This window comes from Prenolepis imparis, unplaced genomic scaffold (assembly GCF_030444845.1).
Source record: "Prenolepis imparis isolate NDT839.2.m4 unplaced genomic scaffold, iyPreImpa1.0 SCAF_1, whole genome shotgun sequence".
In the NCBI taxonomy this organism is placed as follows: Eukaryota; Metazoa; Arthropoda; class Insecta; order Hymenoptera; family Formicidae; genus Prenolepis; species Prenolepis imparis.
In genome coordinates this window covers 9,763,944-9,790,335 of record NW_028141159.1, presented here as the reverse complement: position 1 = coordinate 9,790,335, position 26,392 = coordinate 9,763,944, and the positions used below count along the sequence as shown (strand labels likewise).

Sequence of the window (26,392 nt, the reverse complement as noted above, 5' to 3'; positions counted from 1 at the left end):
ACAGAATCTTTTGGTACCCTGCAGACACCAGCGTACAAATTTTTTAATACGATAAACATAAAATATGGTTGCGTCGCATAGGGTCAGCGGTAATAAAGTATGAATTTCTAATATTTTAAGACGAGCCAAAAATTCATCGATTATACATTTTAATAGTACAATGATTACAGAATCTTTTGGTACCAAACAGACACCAGCGTACAAATTTTTTAATACGATAAACATAAATTAAGGATGCGTCGCATGGGATCAGCGGTAAAAAAGTATCGATTTCTAATATTTAAAGACGAGCCAAAAATTCATCGATTATACATTTTAATAGTACATTGATTACAGAATCTTTTGGTACCAAACAGACAACAGCGTACAAATTTTTTAACTTGATATACATAAAATAATGTTGCGTCGCATAGGGTCAGCGGTAAGAAAGTATCAATTTCTAATATTTTAAGACGAGCCAAAAATTCATCGATTATACATTTTAATAGTACATTTATTACAGAATCATTTGGTACCAAGCAGACAACAGCGTACAAATTTTTTAATACGATAAACATAAAATAAGGATGCGTCGCACAGGGTCCGCGTCAAAAAAGTATCGATTTCTAATATTTAAAGACGAGCCAAAATTTCATCGATTATACATTTTAATGGTACATTGATTACAGAATCTTTTGGTATCCTGCAGACACCAGCGTACAAATTTTTTAATACGATATACATAAAATTATGTTGCGTCGCATAGGGTCAGCGGTAAAAAAGTATCGATTTCCAATATTTTAAGACGAGCCAAAAATTCATCGATTATACATTTTAATAGTACATTGATTACAGAATCTTTTGGTACCAAACAGACACCAGCGTACTAATTTTTTAATACGATAAACATAAAATAATGTTGCGTCGCATAGGGTCAGCGGTAAGAAAGTATCAATTTCTAATATTTTAAGACGAGCCAAAAATTCATCGATTATACATTTTAATAGTACATTTATTACAGAATCATTTGGTACCAAGCAGACAACAGCGTACAAATTTTTTAATACGATAAACATAAAATAAGGATGCGTCGCACAGGGTCCGCGTCAAAAAAGTATCGATTTCTAATATTTTAAGACGAGCCAAAAATTCATCGATTATACATTTTAATAGTACATTGATTACAGAATCTTTTGGTACCAAACAGACACCAGCGTACAAATTTTTTAACTTGATATACATAAAATAATGTTGCGTCGCATAGGGTCAGCTGTAAAAAGTATCGATTTCCAATATTTTTAGACGAGCCAAAAATTCATCGATTATACATTTTAATAATACATTGATTACAGAATCTTTTGGTACCATGCAGACACCAGCGTACAAATTTTTTAATACGATAAACATAAAATAATGTTGCGTCGCATAGGGTCAGCGGTAATAAAGTATGAATTTCTAATATTTTAAGACGAGCCAAAAATTCATCGATTATACATTTTAATAGTACAATGATTACAGAATCTTTTGGTACCAAACAGACACCAGCGTACAAATTTTTTAATACGATAAACATAAAATAATGTTGCGTCGCATAGGGTCAGCGGTAAAAAAGTATCAATTTCTAATATTTTAAGACGAGCCAAAAATTCATCGATTATACATTTTAATAGTACATTTATTACAGAATCTTTTGGTACCAAACAGACACCAGCGTACAAATTTTTTAATACGATAAACATAAAATAATGTTGCGTCGCATAGGGTCAGCGGTAAAAAAGTATCAATTTCTAATATTTTTAGACGAGCCAAAATTTCATCGATTATACATTTTAATAGTACATTTATTACAGAATCATTTGGTACCAAGCAGACAACAGCGTACAAATTTTTTAATACGATAAACATAAAATAAGGATGCGTCGCACAGGGTCCGCGTCAAAAAAGTATCGATTTCTAATATTTTAAGACGAGCCAAAAATTCATCGATTATACATTTTAATAGTACATTGATTACAGAATCTTTTGGTACCAAACAGACACCAGCGTACAAATTTTTTAATACGATAAACATAAAATAAGGATGCGTCGCACAGGGTCCGCGTCAAAAAAGTATCGATTTCTAATATTTTAAGACGAGCCAAAAATTCATCGATTACACATTTTAATAGTACATTGATTACACAATCTTTTGGTACCAAGCAGACAACAGTGTACAAATTTTTTAATACGATAAACATAAAATAAGGATTCGTCGCACAGGGTCCGCGTCAAAAAAGTATCGATTTCTAATATTTTAAGACGAGCCAAAAATTCATCGATTATACATTTTAATAGTACATTGATTACAGAATCATTTGGTACCAAACAGACACCAGCGTACAAATTTTTTAACTTGATATACTTGAAATAATGTTGCGTCGCATGGGATCAGCGGTAAAAAAGTATCGATTTCTAATATTTAAAGACGAGCCAAAATTTCATCGATTATACATTTTAATGGTACATTGATTACAGAATCTTTTGGTATCCTGCAGACACCAGCGTACAAATTTTTTAATACGATATACATAAAATTATGTTGCGTCGCATAGGGTCAGCGGTAAAAAAGTATCGATTTCCAATATTTTAAGACGAGCCAAAAATTCATCGATTATACATTTTAATAGTACATTGATTACAGAATCTTTTGGTACCAAACAGACACCAGCGTACAAATTTTTTAATACGATAAACATAAAATAATGTTGCGTCGCATAGGGTCAGCGGTAAGAAAGTATCAATTTCTAATATTTTAAGACGAGCCAAAAATTCATCGATTATACATTTTAATAGTACATTTATTACAGAATCATTTGGTACCAAGCAGACAACAGCGTACAAATTTTTTAATACGATAAACATAAAATAAGGATGCGTCGCACAGGGTCCGCGTCAAAAAAGTATCGATTTCTAATATTTTAAGACGAGCCAAAAATTCATCGATTATACATTTTAATAGTACATTGATTACAGAATCTTTTGGTACCAAACAGACACCAGCGTACAAATTTTTTAACTTGATATACATAAAATAATGTTGCGTCGCATAGGGTCAGCTGTAAAAAGTATCGATTTCCAATATTTTTAGACGAGCCAAAAATTCATCGATTATACATTTTAATAATACATTGATTACAGAATCTTTTGGTACCATGCAGACACCAGCGTACAAATTTTTTAATACGATAAACATAAAATAATGTTGCGTCGCATAGGGTCAGCGGTAATAAAGTATGAATTTCTAATATTTTAAGACGAGCCAAAAATTCATCGATTATACATTTTAATAGTACAATGATTACAGAATCTTTTGGTACCAAACAGACACCAGCGTACAAATTTTTTAATACGATAAACATAAAATAATGTTGCGTCGCATAGGGTCAGCGGTAAAAAAGTATCAATTTCTAATATTTTAAGACGAGCCAAAAATTCATCGATTATACATTTTAATAGTACATTTATTACAGAATCATTTGGTACCAAGCAGACAACAGCGTACAAATTTTTTAATACGATAAACATAAAATAAGGATGCGTCGCACAGGGTCCGCGTCAAAAAAGTATCGATTTCTAATATTTTAAGACGAGCCAAAAATTCATCGATTATACATTTTAATAGTACATTGATTACAGAATCTTTTGGTACCAAACAGACACCAGCGTACAAATTTTTTAACTTGATATACATAAAATAATGTTGCGTCGCATAGGGTCAGCGGTAAAAAGTATCGATTTCCAATATTTTTAGACGAGCCAAAAATTCATCGATTATACATTTTAATAATACATTGATTACAGAATCTTTTGGTACCATGCAGACACCAGCGTACAAATTTTTTAATACGATAAACATAAAATAATGTTGCGTCGCATAGGGTCAGCGGTAAAAAAGTATCAATTTCTAATATTTTAAGACGAGCCAAAAATTCATCGATTATACATTTTAATAGTACATTTATTACAGAATCTTTTGGTACCAAACAGACACCAGCGTACAAATTTTTTAATACGATAAACATAAAATAATGTTGCGTCGCATAGGGTCAGCGGTAAAAAAGTATCAATTTCTAATATTTTAAGACGAGCCAAAAATTCATCGATTATACATTTTAATAGTACATTTATTACAGAATCTTTTGGTACCAAACAGACACCAGCGTACAAATTTTTTAATACGATAAACATAAAATAATGTTGCGTCGCATAGGGTCAGCGGTAAAAAAGTATCAATTTCTAATATTTTAAGACGAGCCAAAATTTCATCGATTATACATTTTAATAGTACATTTATTACAGAATCATTTGGTACCAAGCAGACAACAGCGTACAAATTTTTTAATACGATAAACATAAAATAAGGATTCGTCGCACAGGGTCCGCGTCAAAAAAGTATCGATTTCTAATATTTTAAGACGAGCCAAAAATTCATCGATTATACATTTTAATAGTACATTGATTACAGAATCATTTGGTACCAAACAGACACCAGCGTACAAATTTTTTAACTTGATATACTTGAAATAATGTTGCGTCGCATGGGATCAGCGGTAAAAAAGTATCGATTTCTAATATTTAAAGACGAGCCAAAATTTCATCGATTATACATTTTAATAGTACATTGATTACAGAATCTTTTGGTACCCTGCAGACACCAGCGTACAAATTTTTTAATACGATAAACATAAAATATGGTTGCGTCGCATAGGGTCAGCGGTAAAAAGTATCGATTTCCAATATTTTAAGACGAGCCAAAAATTCATCGATTATACATTTTAATAGTACATTGATTACAGAATCTTTTGGTACCAAACAGACACCAGCGTACAAATTTTTTAATACGATAAACATAAATTAAGGATGCGTCGCATGGGATCAGCGGTAAAAAAGTATTGATTTCTAATATTTAAAGACGAGCCAAAAATTCATCGATTATACATTTTAATAGTACATTGATTACAGAATCTTTTGGTACCATGCAGACACCAGCGTACAAATTTTTTAATACGATAAACATAAAATAATGTTGCGTCGCATAGGGTCAGCGGTAATAAAGTATGAATTTCTAATATTTTAAGACGAGCCAAAAATTCATCGATTATACATTTTAATAGTACAATGATTACAGAATCTTTTGGTACCAAACAGACACCAGCGTACAAATTTTTTAATACGATAAACATAAAATAATGTTGCGTCGCATAGGGTCAGCGGTAAAAAAGTATCAATTTCTAATATTTTAAGACGAGCCAAAATTTCATCGATTATACATTTTAATAGTACATTTATTACAGAATCATTTGGTACCAAGCAGACAACAGCGTACAAATTTTTTAATACGATAAACATAAAATAAGGATGCGTCGCACAGGGTCCGCGTCAAAAAAGTATCGATTTCTAATATTTTAAGACGAGCCAAAAATTCATCGATTATACATTTTAATAGTACATTGATTACAGAATCTTTTGGTACCAAACAGACACCAGCGTACAAATTTTTTAATACGATAAACATAAAATAAGGATGCGTCGCACAGGGTCCGCGTCAAAAAAGTATCGATTTCTAATATTTTAAGACGAGCCAAAAATTCATCGATTACACATTTTAATAGTACATTGATTACACAATCTTTTGGTACCAAGCAGACAACAGTGTACAAATTTTTTAATACGATAAACATAAAATAAGGATTCGTCGCACAGGGTCCGCGTCAAAAAAGTATCGATTTCTAATATTTTAAGACGAGCCAAAAATTCATCGATTATACATTTTAATAGTACATTGATTACAGAATCATTTGGTACCAAACAGACACCAGCGTACAAATTTTTTAACTTGATATACTTGAAATAATGTTGCGTCGCATGGGATCAGCGGTAAAAAAGTATCGATTTCTAATATTTAAAGACGAGCCAAAATTTCATCGATTATACATTTTAATGGTACATTGATTACAGAATCTTTTGGTATCCTGCAGACACCAGCGTACAAATTTTTTAATACGATATACATAAAATTATGTTGCGTCGCATAGGGTCAGCGGTAAAAAAGTATCGATTTCCAATATTTTAAGACGAGCCAAAAATTCATCGATTATACATTTTAATAGTACATTGATTACAGAATCTTTTGGTACCAAACAGACACCAGCGTACAAATTTTTTAATACGATAAACATAAAATAATGTTGCGTCGCATAGGGTCAGCGGTAAGAAAGTATCAATTTCTAATATTTTAAGACGAGCCAAAAATTCATCGATTATACATTTTAATAGTACATTTATTACAGAATCATTTGGTACCAAGCAGACAACAGCGTACAAATTTTTTAATACGATAAACATAAAATAAGGATGCGTCGCACAGGGTCCGCGTCAAAAAAGTATCGATTTCTAATATTTTAAGACGAGCCAAAAATTCATCGATTATACATTTTAATAGTACATTGATTACAGAATCTTTTGGTACCAAACAGACACCAGCGTACAAATTTTTTAACTTGATATACATAAAATAATGTTGCGTCGCATAGGGTCAGCTGTAAAAAGTATCGATTTCCAATATTTTTAGACGAGCCAAAAATTCATCGATTATACATTTTAATAATACATTGATTACAGAATCTTTTGGTACCATGCAGACACCAGCGTACAAATTTTTTAATACGATAAACATAAAATAATGTTGCGTCGCATAGGGTCAGCGGTAATAAAGTATGAATTTCTAATATTTTAAGACGAGCCAAAAATTCATCGATTATACATTTTAATAGTACAATGATTACAGAATCTTTTGGTACCAAACAGACACCAGCGTACAAATTTTTTAATACGATAAACATAAAATAATGTTGCGTCGCATAGGGTCAGCGGTAAAAAAGTATCAATTTCTAATATTTTAAGACGAGCCAAAAATTCATCGATTATACATTTTAATAGTACATTTATTACAGAATCATTTGGTACCAAGCAGACAACAGCGTACAAATTTTTTAATACGATAAACATAAAATAAGGATGCGTCGCACAGGGTCCGCGTCAAAAAAGTATCGATTTCTAATATTTTAAGACGAGCCAAAAATTCATCGATTATACATTTTAATAGTACATTGATTACAGAATCATTTGGTACCAAACAGACACCAGCGTACAAATTTTTTAACTTGATATACTTGAAATAATGTTGCGTCGCATGGGATCAGCGGTAAAAAAGTATCGATTTCTAATATTTAAAGACGAGCCAAAATTTCATCGATTATACATTTTAATGGTACATTGATTACAGAATCTTTTGGTATCCTGCAGACACCAGCGTACAAATTTTTTAATACGATATACATAAAATTATGTTGCGTCGCATAGGGTCAGCGGTAAAAAAGTATCGATTTCCAATATTTTAAGACGAGCCAAAAATTCATCGATTATACATTTTAATAGTACATTGATTACAGAATCTTTTGGTACCAAACAGACACCAGCGTACAAATTTTTTAATACGATAAACATAAAATAATGTTGCGTCGCATAGGGTCAGCGGTAAGAAAGTATCAATTTCTAATATTTTAAGACGAGCCAAAAATTCATCGATTATACATTTTAATAGTACATTTATTACAGAATCATTTGGTACCAAGCAGACAACAGCGTACAAATTTTTTAATACGATAAACATAAAATAAGGATGCGTCGCACAGGGTCCGCGTCAAAAAAGTATCGATTTCTAATATTTTAAGACGAGCCAAAAATTCATCGATTATACATTTTAATAGTACATTGATTACAGAATCTTTTGGTACCAAACAGACACCAGCGTACAAATTTTTTAACTTGATATACATAAAATAATGTTGCGTCGCATAGGGTCAGCTGTAAAAAGTATCGATTTCCAATATTTTTAGACGAGCCAAAAATTCATCGATTATACATTTTAATAATACATTGATTACAGAATCTTTTGGTACCATGCAGACACCAGCGTACAAATTTTTTAATACGATAAACATAAAATAATGTTGCGTCGCATAGGGTCAGCGGTAATAAAGTATGAATTTCTAATATTTTAAGACGAGCCAAAAATTCATCGATTATACATTTTAATAGTACAATGATTACAGAATCTTTTGGTACCAAACAGACACCAGCGTACAAATTTTTTAATACGATAAACATAAAATAATGTTGCGTCGCATAGGGTCAGCGGTAAAAAAGTATCAATTTCTAATATTTTAAGACGAGCCAAAAATTCATCGATTATACATTTTAATAGTACATTTATTACAGAATCATTTGGTACCAAGCAGACAACAGCGTACAAATTTTTTAATACGATAAACATAAAATAAGGATGCGTCGCACAGGGTCCGCGTCAAAAAAGTATCGATTTCTAATATTTTAAGACGAGCCAAAAATTCATCGATTATACATTTTAATAGTACATTGATTACAGAATCTTTTGGTACCAAACAGACACCAGCGTACAAATTTTTTAACTTGATATACATAAAATAATGTTGCGTCGCATAGGGTCAGCGGTAAAAAGTATCGATTTCCAATATTTTTAGACGAGCCAAAAATTCATCGATTATACATTTTAATAATACATTGATTACAGAATCTTTTGGTACCATGCAGACACCAGCGTACAAATTTTTTAATACGATAAACATAAAATAATGTTGCGTCGCATAGGGTCAGCGGTAATAAAGTATGAATTTCTAATATTTTAAGACGAGCCAAAAATTCATCGATTATACATTTTAATAGTACAATGATTACAGAATCTTTTGGTACCAAACAGACACCAGCGTACAAATTTTTTAATACGATAAACATAAAATAATGTTGCGTCGCATAGGGTCAGCGGTAAAAAAGTATCAATTTCTAATATTTTAAGACGAGCCAAAATTTCATCGATTATACATTTTAATAGTACATTTATTACAGAATCATTTGGTACCAAGCAGACAACAGCGTACAAATTTTTTAATACGATAAACATAAAATAAGGATGCGTCGCACAGGGTCCGCGTCAAAAAAGTATCGATTTCTAATATTTTAAGACGAGCCAAAAATTCATCGATTATACATTTTAATAGTACATTGATTACAGAATCTTTTGGTACCAAACAGACACCAGCGTACAAATTTTTTAATACGATAAACATAAAATAAGGATGCGTCGCACAGGGTCCGCGTCAAAAAAGTATCGATTTCTAATATTTTAAGACGAGCCAAAAATTCATCGATTACACATTTTAATAGTACATTGATTACAGAATCTTTTGGTACCAAGCAGACAACAGCGTACAAATTTTTTAATACGATAAACATAAAATAAGGATTCGTCGCACAGGGTCCGCGTCAAAAAAGTATCGATTTCTAATATTTTAAGACGAGCCAAAAATTCATCGATTATACATTTTAATAGTACATTGATTACAGAATCATTTGGTACCAAACAGACACCAGCGTACAAATTTTTTAACTTGATATACTTGAAATAATGTTGCGTCGCATGGGATCAGCTGTAAAAAAGTATCGATTTCTAATATTTAAAGACGAGCCAAAATTTCATCGATTATACATTTTAATAGTACATTGATTACAGAATCTTTTGGTACCCTGCAGACACCAGCGTACAAATTTTTTAATACGATAAACATAAAATATGGTTGCGTCGCATAGGGTCAGCGGTAAAAAGTATCGATTTCCAATATTTTAAGACGAGCCAAAAATTCATCGATTATACATTTTAATAGTACATTGATTACAGAATCTTTTGGTACCAAACAGACACCAGCGTACAAATTTTTTAACTTGATATACATAAAATAATGTTGCGTCGCATAGGGTCAGCGGTAAAAAGTATCGATTTCCAATATTTTTAGACGAGCCAAAAATTCATCGATTATACATTTTAATAATACATTGATTACAGAATCTTTTGGTACCATGCAGACACCAGCGTACAAATTTTTTAATACGATAAACATAAAATAATGTTGCGTCGCATAGGGTCAGCGGTAATAAAGTATGAATTTCTAATATTTTAAGACGAGCCAAAAATTCATCGATTATACATTTTAATAGTACAATGATTACAGAATCTTTTGGTACCAAACAGACACCAGCGTACAAATTTTTTAATACGATAAACATAAAATAAGGATGCGTCGCACAGGGTCCGCGTCAAAAAAGTATCGATTTCTAATATTTAAAGACGAGCCAAAAATTCATCGATTATACATTTTAATAGTACATTGATTACAGAATCTTTTGGTACCAAACAGACAACAGCGTACAAATTTTTTAACTTGATATACATAAAATAATGTTGCGTCGCATAGGGTCAGCGGTAAGAAAGTATCAATTTCTAATATTTTAAGACGAGCCAAAAATTCATCGATTATACATTTTAATAGTACATTTATTACAGAATCATTTGGTACCAAGCAGACAACAGCGTACAAATTTTTTAATACGATAAACATAAAATAAGGATGCGTCGCACAGGGTCCGCGTCAAAAAAGTATCGATTTCTAATATTTAAAGACGAGCCAAAATTTCATCGATTATACATTTTAATGGTACATTGATTACAGAATCTTTTGGTATCCTGCAGACACCAGCGTACAAATTTTTTAATACGATATACATAAAATTATGTTGCGTCGCATAGGGTCAGCGGTAAAAAAGTATCGATTTCCAATATTTTAAGACGAGCCAAAAATTCATCGATTATACATTTTAATAGTACATTGATTACAGAATCTTTTGGTACCAAACAGACACCAGCGTACTAATTTTTTAATACGATAAACATAAAATAATGTTGCGTCGCATAGGGTCAGCGGTAAGAAAGTATCAATTTCTAATATTTTAAGACGAGCCAAAAATTCATCGATTATACATTTTAATAGTACATTTATTACAGAATCATTTGGTACCAAGCAGACAACAGCGTACAAATTTTTTAATACGATAAACATAAAATAAGGATGCGTCGCACAGGGTCCGCGTCAAAAAAGTATCGATTTCTAATATTTTAAGACGAGCCAAAAATTCATCGATTATACATTTTAATAGTACATTGATTACAGAATCTTTTGGTACCAAACAGACACCAGCGTACAAATTTTTTAACTTGATATACATAAAATAATGTTGCGTCGCATAGGGTCAGCTGTAAAAAGTATCGATTTCCAATATTTTTAGACGAGCCAAAAATTCATCGATTATACATTTTAATAATACATTGATTACAGAATCTTTTGGTACCATGCAGACACCAGCGTACAAATTTTTTAATACGATAAACATAAAATAATGTTGCGTCGCATAGGGTCAGCGGTAATAAAGTATGAATTTCTAATATTTTAAGACGAGCCAAAAATTCATCGATTATACATTTTAATAGTACAATGATTACAGAATCTTTTGGTACCAAACAGACACCAGCGTACAAATTTTTTAATACGATAAACATAAAATAATGTTGCGTCGCATAGGGTCAGCGGTAAAAAAGTATCAATTTCTAATATTTTAAGACGAGCCAAAAATTCATCGATTATACATTTTAATAGTACATTTATTACAGAATCTTTTGGTACCAAACAGACACCAGCGTACAAATTTTTTAATACGATAAACATAAAATAATGTTGCGTCGCATAGGGTCAGCGGTAAAAAAGTATCAATTTCTAATATTTTTAGACGAGCCAAAATTTCATCGATTATACATTTTAATAGTACATTTATTACAGAATCATTTGGTACCAAGCAGACAACAGCGTACAAATTTTTTAATACGATAAACATAAAATAAGGATGCGTCGCACAGGGTCCGCGTCAAAAAAGTATCGATTTCTAATATTTTAAGACGAGCCAAAAATTCATCGATTATACATTTTAATAGTACATTGATTACAGAATCTTTTGGTACCAAACAGACACCAGCGTACAAATTTTTTAATACGATAAACATAAAATAAGGATGCGTCGCACAGGGTCCGCGTCAAAAAAGTATCGATTTCTAATATTTTAAGACGAGCCAAAAATTCATCGATTACACATTTTAATAGTACATTGATTACAGAATCTTTTGGTACCAAGCAGACAACAGCGTACAAATTTTTTAATACGATAAACATAAAATAAGGATTCGTCGCACAGGGTCCGCGTCAAAAAAGTATCGATTTCTAATATTTTAAGACGAGCCAAAAATTCATCGATTATACATTTTAATAGTACATTGATTACAGAATCATTTGGTACCAAACAGACACCAGCGTACAAATTTTTTAACTTGATATACTTGAAATAATGTTGCGTCGCATGGGATCAGCTGTAAAAAAGTATCGATTTCTAATATTTAAAGACGAGCCAAAATTTCATCGATTATACATTTTAATAGTACATTGATTACAGAATCTTTTGGTACCAAACAGACACCAGCGTACAAATTTTTTAACTTGATATACATAAAATAATGTTGCGTCGCATAGGGTCAGCGGTAAAAAGTATCGATTTCCAATATTTTTAGACGAGCCAAAAATTCATCGATTATACATTTTAATAATACATTGATTACAGAATCTTTTGGTACCATGCAGACACCAGCGTACAAATTTTTTAATACGATAAACATAAAATAATGTTGCGTCGCATAGGGTCAGCGGTAATAAAGTATGAATTTCTAATATTTTAAGACGAGCCAAAAATTCATCGATTATACATTTTAATAGTACAATGATTACAGAATCTTTTGGTACCAAACAGACACCAGCGTACAAATTTTTTAATACGATAAACATAAAATAATGTTGCGTCGCATAGGGTCAGCGGTAAAAAAGTATCAATTTCTAATATTTTAAGACGAGCCAAAAATTCATCGATTATACATTTTAATAGTACATTTATTACAGAATCTTTTGGTACCAAACAGACACCAGCGTACAAATTTTTTAATACGATAAACATAAAATAATGTTGCGTCGCATAGGGTCAGCGGTAATAAAGTATGAATTTCTAATATTTTAAGACGAGCCAAAAATTCATCGATTATACATTTTAATAGTACATTGATTACAGAATCATTTGGTACCAAACAGACACTAGTGTACAAATTTTTTTATACGATAAACATAAAATAAGTATGCGTCGCACAAGGTCCGCGTCAAAAAAGTATCGATTTCTAATATTTTAAGACGAGCCAAAAATTCATCGAGTATACATTTTAATAGTACATTGATTACAGAATCTTTTGGTACCATGCAGACACCAGCGTACAAATTTTTTAATACGATAAACATAATATAAGTATGCGTCGCACAGGGTCAGCGGTAAAAAGTATCGATTTCCAATATTTTAAGACGAGCCAAAAATTCATCGATTATACATTTTAATAGTACATTGATTACATAATCATTTGGTACCAAACAGACACCAGCGTACAAATTTTTTAACTTGATATACATAAATTAAGGTTGCGTCGCATAGGGTCAGCGGTAAGAAAGTATCAATTTCTAATATTTTAAGACGAGCCAAAAATTCATCGATTATACATTTTAATAGTACATTTATTACAGAATCATTTGGTACCAAGCAGACAACAGCGTACAAATTTTTTAATACGATAAACATAAAATAAGGATGCGTCGCACAGGGTCCGCGTCAAAAAAGTATCGATTTCTAATATTTTAAGACGAGCCAAAAATTCATCGATTATACATTTTAATAGTACATTGATTACAGAATCTTTTGGTACCAAACAGACACCAGCGTACAAATTTTTTAACTTGATATACATAAAATAATGTTGCGTCGCATAGGGTCAGCGGTAAAAAGTATCGATTTCCAATATTTTTAGACGAGCCAAAAATTCATCGATTATACATTTTAATAATACATTGATTACAGAATCTTTTGGTACCATGCAGACACCAGCGTACAAATTTTTTAATACGATAAACATAAAATAATGTTGCGTCGCATAGGGTCAGCGGTAATAAAGTATGAATTTCTAATATTTTAAGACGAGCCAAAAATTCATCGATTATACATTTTAATAGTACAATGATTACAGAATCTTTTGGTACCAAACAGACACCAGCGTACAAATTTTTTAATACGATAAACATAAAATAATGTTGCGTCGCATAGGGTCAGCGGTAAAAAAGTATCAATTTCTAATATTTTAAGACGAGCCAAAATTTCATCGATTATACATTTTAATAGTACATTTATTACAGAATCATTTGGTACCAAGCAGACAACAGCGTACAAATTTTTTAATACGATAAACATAAAATAAGGATGCGTCGCACAGGGTCCGCGTCAAAAAAGTATCGATTTCTAATATTTTAAGACGAGCCAAAAATTCATCGATTATACATTTTAATAGTACATTGATTACAGAATCTTTTGGTACCAAACAGACACCAGCGTACAAATTTTTTAATACGATAAACATAAAATAAGGATGCGTCGCACAGGGTCCGCGTCAAAAAAGTATCGATTTCTAATATTTTAAGACGAGCCAAAAATTCATCGATTACACATTTTAATAGTACATTGATTACACAATCTTTTGGTACCAAGCAGACAACAGTGTACAAATTTTTTAATACGATAAACATAAAATAAGGATTCGTCGCACAGGGTCCGCGTCAAAAAAGTATCGATTTCTAATATTTTAAGACGAGCCAAAAATTCATCGATTATACATTTTAATAGTACATTGATTACAGAATCATTTGGTACCAAACAGACACCAGCGTACAAATTTTTTAACTTGATATACTTGAAATAATGTTGCGTCGCATGGGATCAGCGGTAAAAAAGTATCGATTTCTAATATTTAAAGACGAGCCAAAATTTCATCGATTATACATTTTAATGGTACATTGATTACAGAATCTTTTGGTATCCTGCAGACACCAGCGTACAAATTTTTTAATACGATATACATAAAATTATGTTGCGTCGCATAGGGTCAGCGGTAAAAAAGTATCGATTTCCAATATTTCAAGACGAGCCAAAAATTCATCGATTATACATTTTAATAGTACATTGATTACAGAATCTTTTGGTACCAAACAGACACCAGCGTACAAATTTTTTAATACGATAAACATAAAATAATGTTGCGTCGCATAGGGTCAGCGGTAAGAAAGTATCAATTTCTAATATTTTAAGACGAGCCAAAAATTCATCGATTATACATTTTAATAGTACATTTATTACAGAATCATTTGGTACCAAGCAGACAACAGCGTACAAATTTTTTAATACGATAAACATAAAATAAGGATGCGTCGCACAGGGTCCGCGTCAAAAAAGTATCGATTTCTAATATTTTAAGACGAGCCAAAAATTCATCGATTATACATTTTAATAGTACATTGATTACAGAATCTTTTGGTACCAAACAGACACCAGCGTACAAATTTTTTAACTTGATATACATAAAATAATGTTGCGTCGCATAGGGTCAGCTGTAAAAAGTATCGATTTCCAATATTTTTAGACGAGCCAAAAATTCATCGATTATACATTTTAATAATACATTGATTACAGAATCTTTTGGTACCATGCAGACACCAGCGTACAAATTTTTTAATACGATAAACATAAAATAATGTTGCGTCGCATAGGGTCAGCGGTAATAAAGTATGAATTTCTAATATTTTAAGACGAGCCAAAAATTCATCGATTATACATTTTAATAGTACAATGATTACAGAATCTTTTGGTACCAAACAGACACCAGCGTACAAATTTTTTAATACGATAAACATAAAATAAGGATTCGTCGCACAGGGTCCGCGTCAAAAAAGTATCGATTTCTAATATTTTAAGACGAGCCAAAAATTCATCGATTATACATTTTAATAGTACATTGATTACAGAATCATTTGGTACCAAACAGACACCAGCGTACAAATTTTTTAACTTGATATACTTGAAATAATGTTGCGTCGCATAGGGTCAGCGGTAATAAAGTATGAATTTCTAATATTTTAAGACGAGCCAAAAATTCATCGATTATACATTTTAATAGTACAATGATTACAGAATCTTTTGGTACCAAACAGACACCAGCGTACAAATTTTTTAATACGATAAACATAAAATAATGTTGCGTCGCATAGGGTCAGCGGTAAAAAAGTATCAATTTCTAATATTTTAAGACGAGCCAAAAATTCATCGATTATACATTTTAATAGTACATTTATTACAGAATCATTTGGTACCAAGCAGACAACAGCGTACAAATTTTTTAATACGATAAACATAAAATAAGGATGCGTCGCACAGGGTCCGCGTCAAAAAAGTATCGATTTCTAATATTTTAAGACGAGCCAAAAATTCATCGATTATACATTTTAATAGTACATTGATTACAGAATCTTTTGGTACCAAACAGACACCAGCGTACAAATTTTTTAACTTGATATACATAAAATAATGTTGCGTCGCATAGGGTCAGCGGTAAAAAGTATCGATTTCCAATATTTTTAGACGAGCCAAAAATTCATCGATTATACATTTTAATAATACATTGATTACAGAATCTTTTGGTACCATGCAGACACCAGCGTACAAATTTTTTAATACGATAAACATAAAATAATGTTGCGTCGCATAGGGTCAGCGGTAATAAAGTATGAATTTCTAATATTTTAAGACGAGCCAAAAATTCATCGATTATACATTTTAATAGTACAATGATTACAGAATCTTTTGGTACCAAACAGACACCAGCGTACAAATTTTTTAATACGATAAACATAAAATAATGTTGCGTCGCATAGGGTCAGCGGTAAAAAAGTATCAATTTCTAATATTTTAAGACGAGCCAAAAATTCATCGATTATACATTTTAATAGTACATTTATTACAGAATCTTTTGGTACCAAACAGACACCAGCGTACAAATTTTTTAATACGATAAACATAAAATAATGTTGCGTCGCATAGGGTCAGCGGTAAAAAAGTATCAATTTCTAATATTTTAAGACGAGCCAAAATTTCATCGATTATACATTTTAATAGTACATTTATTACAGAATCATTTGGTACCAAGCAGACAACAGCGTACAAATTTTTTAATACGATAAACATAAAATAAGGATTCGTCGCACAGGGTCCGCGTCAAAAAAGTATCGATTTCTAATATTTTAAGACGAGCCAAAAATTCATCGATTATACATTTTAATAGTACATTGATTACAGAATCATTTGGTACCAAACAGACACCAGCGTACAAATTTTTTAACTTGATATACTTGAAATAATGTTGCGTCGCATGGGATCAGCGGTAAAAAAGTATCGATTTCTAATATTTAAAGACGAGCCAAAATTTCATCGATTATACATTTTAATAGTACATTGATTACAGAATCTTTTGGTACCCTGCAGACACCAGCGTACAAATTTTTTAATACGATAAACATAAAATATGGTTGCGTCGCATAGGGTCAGCGGTAAAAAGTATCGATTTCCAATATTTTAAGACGAGCCAAAAATTCATCGATTATACATTTTAATAGTACATTGATTACAGAATCTTTTGGTACCAAACAGACACCAGCGTACAAATTTTTTAATACGATAAACATAAATTAAGGATGCGTCGCATGGGATCAGCGGTAAAAAAGTATCGATTTCTAATATTTAAAGACGAGCCAAAAATTCATCGATTATACATTTTAATAGTACATTGATTACAGAATCTTTTGGTACCAAACAGACAACAGCGTACAAATTTTTTAACTTGATATACATAAAATAATGTTGCGTCGCATAGGGTCAGCGGTAAGAAAGTATCAATTTCTAATATTTTAAGACGAGCCAAAAATTCATCGATTATACATTTTAATAGTACATTTATTACAGAATCATTTGGTACCAAGCAGACAACAGCGTACAAATTTTTTAATACGATAAACATAAAATAAGGATGCGTCGCACAGGGTCCGCGTCAAAAAAGTATCGATTTCTAATATTTAAAGACTAGCCAAAATTTCATCGATTATACATTTTAATGGTACATTGATTACAGAATCTTTTGGTATCCTGCAGACACCAGCGTACAAATTTTTTAATACGATATACATAAAATTATGTTGCGTCGCATAGGGTCAGCGGTAAAAAAGTATCGATTTCCAATATTTTAAGACGAGCCAAAAATTCATCGATTATACATTTTAATAGTACATTGATTACAGAATCTTTTGGTACCAAACAGACACCAGCGTACTAATTTTTTAATACGATAAACATAAAATAATGTTGCGTCGCATAGGGTCAGCGGTAAGAAAGTATCAATTTCTAATATTTTAAGACGAGCCAAAAATTCATCGATTATACATTTTAATAGTACATTTATTACAGAATCATTTGGTACCAAGCAGACAACAGCGTACAAATTTTTTAATACGATAAACATAAAATAAGGATGCGTCGCACAGGGTCCGCGTCAAAAAAGTATCGATTTCTAATATTTTAAGACGAGCCAAAAATTCATCGATTATACATTTTAATAGTACATTGATTACAGAATCTTTTGGTACCAAACAGACACCAGCGTACAAATTTTTTAACTTGATATACATAAAATAATGTTGCGTCGCATAGGGTCAGCTGTAAAAAGTATCGATTTCCAATATTTTTAGACGAGCCAAAAATTCATCGATTATACATTTTAATAATACATTGATTACAGAATCTTTTGGTACCATGCAGACACCAGCGTACAAATTTTTTAATACGATAAACATAAAATAATGTTGCGTCGCATAGGGTCAGCGGTAATAAAGTATGAATTTCTAATATTTTAAGACGAGCCAAAAATTCATCGATTATACATTTTAATAGTACAATGATTACAGAATCTTTTGGTACCAAACAGACACCAGCGTACAAATTTTTTAATACGATAAACATAAAATAATGTTGCGTCGCATAGGGTCAGCGGTAAAAAAGTATCAATTTCTAATATTTTAAGACGAGCCAAAAATTCATCGATTATACATTTTAATAGTACATTTATTACAGAATCTTTTGGTACCAAACAGACACCAGCGTACAAATTTTTTAATACGATAAACATAAAATAATGTTGCGTCGCATAGGGTCAGCGGTAAAAAAGTATCAATTTCTAATATTTTTAGACGAGCCAAAATTTCATCGATTATACATTTTAATAGTACATTTATTACAGAATCATTTGGTACCAAGCAGACAACAGCGTACAAATTTTTTAATACGATAAACATAAAATAAGGATGCGTCGCACAGGGTCCGCGTCAAAAAAGTATCGATTTCTAATATTTTAAGACGAGCCAAAAATTCATCGATTATACATTTTAATAGTACATTGATTACAGAATCTTTTGGTACCAAACAGACACCAGCGTACAAATTTTTTAATACGATAAACATAAAATAAGGATGCGTCGCACAGGGTCCGCGTCAAAAAAGTATCGATTTCTAATATTTTAAGACGAGCCAAAAATTCATCGATTACACATTTTAATAGTACATTGATTACACAATCTTTTGGTACCAAGCAGACAACAGTGTACAAATTTTTTAATACGATAAACATAAAATAAGGATTCGTCGCACAGGGTCCGCGTCAAAAAAGTATCGATTTCTAATATTTTAAGACGAGCCAAAAATTCATCGATTATACATTTTAATAGTACATTGATTACAGAATCATTTGGTACCAAACAGACACCAGCGTACAAATTTTTTAACTTGATATACTTGAAATAATGTTGCGTCGCATGGGATCAGCGGTAAAAAAGTATCGATTTCTAATATTTAAAGACGAGCCAAAATTTCATCGATTATACATTTTAATGGTACATTGATTACAGAATCTTTTGGTATCCTGCAGACACCAGCGTACAAATTTTTTAATACGATATACATAAAATTATGTTGCGTCGCATAGGGTCAGCGGTAAAAAAGTATCGATTTCCAATATTTTAAGACGAGCCAAAAATTCATCGATTATACATTTTAATAGTACATTGATTACAGAATCTTTTGGTACCAAACAGACACCAGCGTACAAATTTTTTAATACGATAAACATAAAATAATGTTGCGTCGCATAGGGTCAGCGGTAAGAAAGTATCAATTTCTAATATTTTAAGACGAGCCAAAAATTCATCGATTATACATTTTAATAGTACATTTATTACAGAATCATTTGGTACCAAGCAGACAACAGCGTACAAATTTTTTAATACGATAAACATAAAATAAGGATGCGTCGCACAGGGTCCGCGTCAAAAAAGTATCGATTTCTAATATTTTAAGACGAGCCAAAAATTCATCGATTATACATTTTAATAGTACATTGATTACAGAATCTTTTGGTACCAAACAGACACCAGCGTACAAATTTTTTAACTTGATATACATAAAATAATGTTGCGTCGCATAGGGTCAGCTGTAAAAAGTATCGATTTCCAATATTTTTAGACGAGCCAAAAATTCATCGATTATACATTTTAATAATACATTGATTACAGAATCTTTTGGTACCATGCAGACACCAGCGTACAAATTTTTTAATACGATAAACATAAAATAATGTTGCGTCGCATAGGGTCAGCGGTAATAAAGTATGAATTTCTAATATTTTAAGACGAGCCAAAAATTCATCGATTATACATTTTAATAGTACAATGATTACAGAATCTTTTGGTACCAAACAGACACCAGCGTACAAATTTTTTAATACGATAAACATAAAATAATGTTGCGTCGCATAGGGTCAGCGGTAAAAAAGTATCAATTTCTAATATTTTAAGACGAGCCAAAAATTCATCGATTATACATTTTAATAGTACATTTATTACAGAATCATTTGGTACCAAGCAGACAACAGCGTACAAATTTTTTAATACGATAAACATAAAATAAGGATGCGTCGCACAGGGTCCGCGTCAAAAAAGTATCGATTTCTAATATTTTAAGACGAGCCAAAAATTCATCGATTATACATTTTAATAGTACATTGATTACAGAATCTTTTGGTACCAAACAGACACCAGCGTACAAATTTTTTAACTTGATATACATAAAATAATGTTGCGTCGCATAGGGTCAGCGGTAAAAAGTATCGATTTCCAATATTTTTAGACGAGCCAAAAATTCATCGATTATACATTTTAATAATACATTGATTACAGAATCTTTTGGTACCATGCAGACACCAGCGTACAAATTTTTTAATACGATAAACATAAAATAATGTTGCGTCGCATAGGGTCAGCGGTAAAAAAGTATCAATTTCTAATATTTTAAGACGAGCCAAAAATTCATCGATTATACATTTTAATAGTACATTTATTACAGAATCTTTTGGTACCAAACAGACACCAGCGTACAAATTTTTTAATACGATAAACATAAAATAATGTTGCGTCGCATAGGGTCAGCGGTAAAAAAGTATCAATTTCTAATATTTTAAGACGAGCCAAAAATTCATCGATTATACATTTTAATAGTACATTTATTACAGAATCTTTTGGTACCAAACAGACACCAGCGTACAAATTTTTTAATACGATAAACATAAAATAATGTTGCGTCGCATAGGGTCAGCGGTAAAAAAGTATCAATTTCTAATATTTTAAGACGAGCCAAAATTTCATCGATTATACATTTTAATAGTACATTTATTACAGAATCATTTGGTACCAAGCAGACAACAGCGTACAAATTTTTTAATACGATAAACATAAAATAAGGATTCGTCGCACAGGGTCCGCGTCAAAAAAGTATCGATTTCTAATATTTTAAGACGAGCCAAAAATTCATCGATTATACATTTTAATAGTACATTGATTACAGAATCATTTGGTACCAAACAGACACCAGCGTACAAATTTTTTAACTTGATATACTTGAAATAATGTTGCGTCGCATGGGATCAGCGGTAAAAAAGTATCGATTTCTAATATTTAAAGACGAGCCAAAATTTCATCGATTATACATTTTAATAGTACATTGATTACAGAATCTTTTGGTACCCTGCAGACACCAGCGTACAAATTTTTTAATACGATAAACATAAAATATGGTTGCGTCGCATAGGGTCAGCGGTAAAAAGTATCGATTTCCAATATTTTAAGACGAGCCAAAAATTCATCGATTATACATTTTAATAGTACATTGATTACAGAATCTTTTGGTACCAAACAGACACCAGCGTACAAATTTTTTAATACGATAAACATAAATTAAGGATGCGTCGCATGGGATCAGCGGTAAAAAAGTATTGATTTCTAATATTTAAAGACGAGCCAAAAATTCATCGATTATACATTTTAATAGTACATTGATTACAGAATCTTTTGGTACCATGCAGACACCAGCGTACAAATTTTTTAATACGATAAACATAAAATAATGTTGCGTCGCATAGGGTCAGCGGTAATAAAGTATGAATTTCTAATATTTTAAGACGAGCCAAAAATTCATCGATTATACATTTTAATAGTACAATGATTACAGAATCTTTTGGTACCAAACAGACACCAGCGTACAAATTTTTTAATACGATAAACATAAAATAATGTTGCGTCGCATAGGGTCAGCGGTAAAAAAGTATCAATTTCTAATATTTTAAGACGAGCCAAAATTTCATCGATTATACATTTTAATAGTACATTTATTACAGAATCATTTGGTACCAAGCAGACAACAGCGTACAAATTTTTTAATACGATAAACATAAAATAAGGATGCGTCGCACAGGGTCCGCGTCAAAAAAGTATCGATTTCTAATATTTTAAGACGAGCCAAAAATTCATCGATTATACATTTTAATAGTACATTGATTACAGAATCTTTTGGTACCAAACAGACACCAGCGTACAAATTTTTTAATACGATAAACATAAAATAAGGATGCGTCGCACAGGGTCCGCGTCAAAAAAGTATCGATTTCTAATATTTTAAGACGAGCCAAAAATTCATCGATTACACATTTTAATAGTACATTGATTACACAATCTTTTGGTACCAAGCAGACAACAGTGTACAAATTTTTTAATACGATAAACATAAAATAAGGATTCGTCGCACAGGGTCCGCGTCAAAAAAGTATCGATTTCTAATATTTTAAGACGAGCCAAAAATTCATCGATTATACATTTTAATAGTACATTGATTACAGAATCATTTGGTACCAAACAGACACCAGCGTACAAATTTTTTAACTTGATATACTTGAAATAATGTTGCGTCGCATGGGATCAGCGGTAAAAAAGTATCGATTTCTAATATTTAAAGACGAGCCAAAATTTCATCGATTATACATTTTAATGGTACATTGATTACAGAATCTTTTGGTATCCTGCAGACACCAGCGTACAAATTTTTTAATACGATATACATAAAATTATGTTGCGTCGCATAGGGTCAGCGGTAAAAAAGTATCGATTTCCAATATTTTAAGACGAGCCAAAAATTCATCGATTATACATTTTAATAGTACATTGATTACAGAATCTTTTGGTACCAAACAGACACCAGCGTACAAATTTTTTAATACGATAAACATAAAATAATGTTGCGTCGCATAGGGTCAGCGGTAAGAAAGTATCAATTTCTAATATTTTAAGACGAGCCAAAAATTCATCGATTATACATTTTAATAGTACATTTATTACAGAATCATTTGGTACCAAGCAGACAACAGCGTACAAATTTTTTAATACGATAAACATAAAATAAGGATGCGTCGCACAGGGTCCGCGTCAAAAAAGTATCGATTTCTAATATTTTAAGACGAGCCAAAAATTCATCGATTATACATTTTAATAGTACATTGATTACAGAATCTTTTGGTACCAAACAGACACCAGCGTACAAATTTTTTAACTTGATATACATAAAATAATGTTGCGTCGCATAGGGTCAGCTGTAAAAAGTATCGATTTCCAATATTTTTAGACGAGCCAAAAATTCATCGATTATACATTTTAATAATACATTGATTACAGAATCTTTTGGTACCATGCAGACACCAGCGTACAAATTTTTTAATACGATAAACATAAAATAATGTTGCGTCGCATAGGGTCAGCGGTAATAAAGTATGAATTTCTAATATTTTAAGACGAGCCAAAAATTCATCGATTATACATTTTAATAGTACAATGATTACAGAATCTTTTGGTACCAAACAGACACCAGCGTACAAATTTTTTAATACGATAAACATAAAATAATGTTGCGTCGCATAGGGTCAGCGGTAAAAAAGTATCAATTTCTAATATTTTAAGACGAGCCAAAAATTCATCGATTATACATTTTAATAGTACATTTATTACAGAATCATTTGGTACCAAGCAGACAACAGCGTACAAATTTTTTAATACGATAAACATAAAATAAGGATGCGTCGCACAGGGTCCGCGTCAAAAAAGTATCGATTTCTAATATTTTAAGACGAGCCAAAAATTCATCGATTATACATTTTAATAGTACATTGATTACAGAATCATTTGGTACCAAACAGACACCAGCGTACAAATTTTTTAACTTGATATACTTGAAATAATGTTGCGTCGCATGGGATCAGCGGTAAAAAAGTATCGATTTCTAATATTTAAAGACGAGCCAAAATTTCATCGATTATACATTTTAATGGTACATTGATTACAGAATCTTTTGGTATCCTGCAGACACCAGCGTACAAATTTTTTAATACGATATACATAAAATTATGTTGCGTCGCATAGGGTCAGCGGTAAAAAAGTATCGATTTCCAATATTTTAAGACGAGCCAAAAATTCATCGATTATACATTTTAATAGTACATTGATTACAGAATCTTTTGGTACCAAACAGACACCAGCGTACAAATTTTTTAATACGATAAACATAAAATAATGTTGCGTCGCATAGGGTCAGCGGTAAGAAAGTATCAATTTCTAATATTTTAAGACGAGCCAAAAATTCATCGATTATACATTTTAATAGTACATTTATTACAGAATCATTTGGTACCAAGCAGACAACAGCGTACAAATTTTTTAATACGATAAACATAAAATAAGGATGCGTCGCACAGGGTCCGCGTCAAAAAAGTATCGATTTCTAATATTTTAAGACGAGCCAAAAATTCATCGATTATACATTTTAATAGTACATTGATTACAGAATCTTTTGGTACCAAACAGACACCAGCGTACAAATTTTTTAACTTGATATACATAAAATAATGTTGCGTCGCATAGGGTCAGCTGTAAAAAGTATCGATTTCCAATATTTTTAGACGAGCCAAAAATTCATCGATTATACATTTTAATAATACATTGATTACAGAATCTTTTGGTACCATGCAGACACCAGCGTACAAATTTTTTAATACGATAAACATAAAATAATGTTGCGTCGCATAGGGTCAGCGGTAATAAAGTATGAATTTCTAATATTTTAAGACGAGCCAAAAATTCATCGATTATACATTTTAATAGTACAATGATTACAGAATCTTTTGGTACCAAACAGACACCAGCGTACAAATTTTTTAATACGATAAACATAAAATAATGTTGCGTCGCATAGGGTCAGCGGTAAAAAAGTATCAATTTCTAATATTTTAAGACGAGCCAAAAATTCATCGATTATACATTTTAATAGTACATTTATTACAGAATCATTTGGTACCAAGCAGACAACAGCGTACAAATTTTTTAATACGATAAACATAAAATAAGGATGCGTCGCACAGGGTCCGCGTCAAAAAAGTATCGATTTCTAATATTTTAAGACGAGCCAAAAATTCATCGATTATACATTTTAATAGTACATTGATTACAGAATCTTTTGGTACCAAACAGACACCAGCGTACAAATTTTTTAACTTGATATACATAAAATAATGTTGCGTCGCATAGGGTCAGCGGTAAAAAGTATCGATTTCCAATATTTTTAGACGAGCCAAAAATTCATCGATTATACATTTTAATAATACATTGATTACAGAATCTTTTGGTACCATGCAGACACCAGCGTACAAATTTTTTAATACGATAAACATAAAATAATGTTGCGTCGCATAGGGTCAGCGGTAATAAAGTATGAATTTCTAATATTTTAAGACGAGCCAAAAATTCATCGATTATACATTTTAATAGTACAATGATTACAGAATCTTTTGGTACCAAACAGACACCAGCGTACAAATTTTTTAATACGATAAACATAAAATAATGTTGCGTCGCATAGGGTCAGCGGTAAAAAAGTATCAATTTCTAATATTTTAAGACGAGCCAAAATTTCATCGATTATACATTTTAATAGTACATTTATTACAGAATCATTTGGTACCAAG

General features: G+C 31.2%; 1 protein-coding gene across 2 annotated transcripts in view; it reads left to right on the top strand.

Annotated features, from left to right (window-relative positions):
- Positions 1-26,392, top strand: part of Ror (tyrosine-protein kinase transmembrane receptor Ror) — a 313,177-nt gene that overhangs the window by 166,749 nt on the left and 120,036 nt on the right. The gene's annotated exons all lie outside the window — the stretch shown is intronic.